A 5,414-nucleotide genomic window follows, 5' to 3' on the forward strand; every position below is an offset into this window, starting at 1 on the left:
CGAGGCTGTGGGGCGTGTGGAGGACCTTCCAAGACTCCAAGTCGTGGAAAACAGACCTCGCTTTCCATACACCGAGCAGCGGCTCGGCTTCGGTCGCTTCTTTCCCGGCGCCGGGCACTCCTTCCAATTTTTCGAAGATCATCGATTTCTCGCGCCGCTCCTCGGGCGTGGGGGTCCATCGGGCTCATCTTTACCATTGAACAGATCACCGCGTTTTCTCCACGGGTGATCCAAGCGAAGCCACCTTCGAGCACCCGGGTAGACGGTTTTCGAGGACCCGGGATCCCTTGGTAGTTGTAGATGCGGGGTATCGTCCATGCACTTCACACAGCCGTTGAATCCGTGGCCCACCCGGCGTATACATATGCGTAACCAGGATAGTCCGTGACCGTCGTGATCAACGCGGCTCTCATATCGAAATAAGTTCTAGTGTAGGCGTCCCACGTACGGGGTGGCGTCTTCCACAACGTGTCTAACTCCTCTTTCAGCAGCCCGAGATACAAATGCATGTCGACACCTGGTTGTTTCGGCCCCCGAATGAGAATACTCAGGTGTATGTACCTTTGCTTGGTGCACAGCCACGGGGGTAGGTTGTAAGGCCATACAAACACAGAGCCAGGTGCTATGCGTGCTACTCGGTTGCCGAACGGATTGAGTCCATCGGTGCTCATACCCAGCCTCGATGTTCCTTGCGTCGCCCCGAACCTAGGGAAGGCGATGTCCAATGTTTGCCACCGTCCCGCCGTCCGAAGGGTGTGTCAAGCATATAGCCCATCTCCGGATCTTCTTCGGGCTTCGCCTTTCCTCGTGCCATTGCATGAGCTTTGCTTCCTTAGGGTCCACGAAATACCGCCGCGACGGGGAGTGATAGGAAAGTACCATACCACCTTTCGAGGTACCTTCTTGTTCCCAACCTTGTACCGTCCGTGGCCACACACCGGACATGTGGTTCTGTCCTTGTACTCGCACCTATAAATCACACAATCATTAATGCAGGCGTGGTATTTTTCGTGCGGTAGGTCAAGGGGACACACGACTTTCTTGGCCTCCTCGGTACTACTTGGCAATGTGTTCCTCTCCGGGAGACGATCGTGCCAGAATTTTAAGTTCTTGCCGAAGCTGGAATCGGTCCACTTGTTCTCGCGTCTTCATCCGCAGGTAATCAAGCGTTACATGCAAGCGCGTATCCCGCGGACGACACCCAGTGAAAGATCGGAGTCATCCCGTCTTTCTCCATTTGCGACAGCTTGGCTCTCTCTCTAGCTGCAACTCTATCGTTGCTCGTCTCCCGGAGGAGCAGATCTTGAACATGAGAGTCCCGCAAGGCCGAAATTAGCGTGGTCGCGCCGGAATCTTCTTCTTCATCATGATGATGTTCTCCGCCGGCATCTTCTTCTTCATGATGATCTTCTCCGTCGACTTCTTCTTCATGATGATAGTCCCCGTCGGCATGATGATAGTCTTCTTCATGATGATAGTCGTCTCGCTCGACATGGTCTTCATGCGCACCATTTGATGGGGCCGGCCGCGCCCGGTTGTCTTGCATGAAACCGCGCCTCAGCAGGTGCTCCTCCAGCTTGTCCGGAATCGGGTTGATCCAGCGCTCGAGTTTGCATGATCGACACGGACATCTTATCTCGGCGCCTATTGTTCCGAATCATGTCCTCCTTCGCGTCTATCTTGTATCTAGAGATTCGAGCGGAACTCATCGAGAGAACCATGCTTGCCTCGCAAATGGTATACATAGAACAGAAATTAGAACCGCACCAAATGCACACACATGCATGGGCCGTACCTCTCCTCAAGGTATTACATGGAGTGGAAAAATTCGGCATGACCTCTCCTCAAAGTAGGACATATGGGTAGTGCAAAACTTGCCGAAACGGAAATGAATCAACATTTCGGCAAACATCCATGCACCACACCGGCACACACACAAGCGCTTCACCCGCAACAAGCATCCATACACACGACGGCCACACAAGATCTACAAGCATATGCATGTCTCCTCCAAGCATATGTATGTCTCCTCCAACTACTCACCTTCTAGATTCGATACCGAGACGAGACCGCGATCGATGACTTCGAGAGGAGGAGAGAGTATGGAGAGCCTTCTCCTCAACTCCAATTAAGTATCAACCAAAGTAAGTGTAATAAATACCCAAGCAAGTGAAAAGTGGAGTCAAAATGGTATGAGAGAGAAGGGGGGACGAGCTAGATGGAGGAAGAAGAATGGCTTGTGTAGTGTGGTAGGTGGGAGGTTGCTCACTTTTGTAGATCTGGTTCGCTAGCTCCGTGGCGCACCAACCACAGTGCGCCACGGAATAGCTTATTTCCGTGGCGCACCGACCGCAGTGCGCCACGTGAATAACTTATTTCCGTGGCGCACGAATACAGTGCGCCACGTAATACCTTATTTTTGTGGCGCACCGTCGCCGTGCGCCACGGAAGAAGTATTTCGTGGCGCACCGAGGTTTGTGCGCCATAGAAATTGTAAAACCAATGATTGGGGGTGACAGGGTGTGGGGCCCACCAAGTTTTTGTGGCGCACGGTTTAGCAGTGCGCCACAAAATTAAGCTATTTCTGTGGCGCACCGAGCTTCGTGCGCCACAAAATAAGTTTCTGTGGCGCACCAAAAACGGTGCGCCACAGAACTAAGCTTCGCCTATAAGGGTTTTCCTACTAGTGTTTCCCGTACCCTTCCGGTACTCCGAGAACAACTTTCCCTTTTTCTTTGAAAAACATTTCTTAAACAAAACTAGCCCGGTTAAGTATGGCCATTTCAACCCGTCCATGACCGTGGACATGGCTATTCGAATAGATTTGACTCTGCAGAGTTTGCACACTTTCCCCACAACTATCCGGATACCTATCGTGTGGGCATCATCCCCGCATGAAACATATGCCACGACGGATACCCGAACATAACCTTTCGCTTATCTCCACTGGCATGAGTCCTTCCCTGTGGGCTTAACCCTTCCCGGCACCCCGGAAGCATACCTCCTTTTTGAGCGTATCTCCGGCGCCACGACAGAAGACCCTCAGTAATCGTCCGGATATAGGAAACTACAGTGTATTGCCTCCTCCAGAGCGCAACCCGGCTTCAGGGGCCATATCCACCCCCATAGAAAGTTGTGAGGTGTCCCACACCAGCTTCAACAAACTACGGGCTAAGCCCCGTCCCACACCAGGGTAGTGTGGTTGCGCGATAAAAAGTTTGGATGGCGAACACTTATACGCAGTGCTCCTTTAAAATCATTTTAACCACACTTGTTTGTCACCAACCAACCATGTACCATTTTCCGAATTCTCAAGACCCTTTTTCTTGAGACACTCTTGGGCAAGACCGTGTCTTCCCAAAGTTTTCAAAGTCTTTCCAAAACATAAAACATCGGGGTTTCCCAACCTAAGGTTTTATTGTGGAGAACTAAGATATCAACGAGGGCATGATGCTAACCATCATACCACTAAGGAGATGATGATTGTGGTGTCAAAGGGGGTCATACATGCTTAGGGTAAGCATGTATAGGGACAACATAAGTAGGAGGATTCAACAAAGGCCATGATGTTAATCATCATACCACTAAGAAGATGACATTATATGTGGTCAAGGGGACATACATGTTTAGGGTAAGCATGCATAAGATCAACAAGGGGTTCAACATACTCGAGAGTAAGTATGCATGACATCGACAAGGGGTTAAACATTCTAGGGAATAAGTATGCATAGCATCAACAAGAGGTTCAACATACTTGGGAGTAAGTATGCATAGCATCAACAAGAGGTTCAACATACTTGGGAGTAAGTATGCATAGCATCAACACGAGAGAATGATGCTGATACGTCTCAAACGTATCTATGATTTCTTATGTTCCATGCTACTTTTATGTTGATACTCACATGTTTTATACACACTTTATGTCATTATTATGCATTTTCCGGCACTAACCTATTGACGAGATGCCGAAGAGCCAGCTTGCTGTTTTCTCGCTGTTTTTGGTTTCGTAAATCGTACAAAGGAAATATTCTCGGAATTGGACGAAATCAATGCCCAGGGTCTTATTTTTCCACGAAGCTTCCAGAAGACCGAAGGGATTACGAAGTGGGGCGACGAGGCGCCGACACCACAGGGCCGCGCCGCCAAGGGTGGGCCCGCACCGCCCTATGGTGTGGGGCCCTCGTCAGCCCTCCGACTCCGCCCTTCCGCCTACTTATAGCCTTCGTCGCGAAAACCCCAGTACCGAGAGCCACGATACGGAAAACCTTCCAGAGACGCTGCCACCAATCCCATCTCGGGGGATTCAGGAGATCACCTCCAAGACCCTGCCGGAGAGGGGAATCATCTCCCGGAGGACTCTTCATCACCATGATCGCCTCCGGATTGATGTGTGAGTAGTTCACCCCTGGACTATGGGTCCATAGCAGTAGCTAGATGGTTGTCTTCTCCTCATTGTGCTATCATGTTAGATCTTGTGAGCTGCCTATCATGATCAAGATCATCTATTTGTAATGCTACATGTTGTGTTTGTTGGGATCCGATGAATATGGAATACTATGTCAAGTTGATTATCAATCTATCATATATGTTGTTTATGTTCTTGCATGCTCTCCGTTGCTAGTAGAGGCTCCGGCCAAGTTGATACTTGTAACTCCAAGAGGGAGTATTTATGCTCGATAGTGGGTTCATGCCTCCATTGAATCCGGGACAAGTGATGAAAAGTTCTAAGGTTGTGGATGTGCTGTTGCCACTAGGGATAAAACATCAATGCTTTGTCTAAGGATATTTGTGTTGATTACATTACGCACCATACTTAATGCAATTGTCTGTTGTTTGCAACTTAATACTGGAAGGGGTTCGGATGATAACCTGAAGGTGGAATTTTTAGGCATAGATGCATGCTATATAGCGGTCTATGTACTTTGTCGTAATGCCCTGATTAAATCTCATAGTAGTCATCGTGATATGTATGTGCATTGTTATGCCCTCTCTATTTGTCAATTTCCCAACTGTAATTTTTTCACCCAACATGCTATTTCTTATTGGAGAGACACCACTAGTGAACTGTGGACCCCGGTCCATTCTTTTACATCTGAAATACAATCTACTGCAAACTCTGTTCTTTACTGTTCTTCGCAAACAAACATCATTTTCCACACTATACATTTAATCCTTTGTTTACAACAAGCCGGTGAGATTGACAACCTCACTGTTAAGTTGGGGCAAAGTATTGTGATTGTGTTGTGCAGGTTCCACGTTGGCGCCGGAATCCCCGGTGTTGCGCCGCACTACACTCCGTCACCAACAACCTTCACGTGTTCCTTGACTCCTACTGGTTCGATAACCTTGGTTTCTTACTGAGGGAAAACTTGCTGCTGTACGCATCACACCTTCCTCTTGGGGTTCCCAACAGA

Source organism: Lolium rigidum, unplaced genomic scaffold (genome assembly GCF_022539505.1).
Source record: "Lolium rigidum isolate FL_2022 unplaced genomic scaffold, APGP_CSIRO_Lrig_0.1 contig_5228_1, whole genome shotgun sequence".
Classification (NCBI taxonomy): Eukaryota; Viridiplantae; Streptophyta; class Magnoliopsida; order Poales; family Poaceae; genus Lolium; species Lolium rigidum.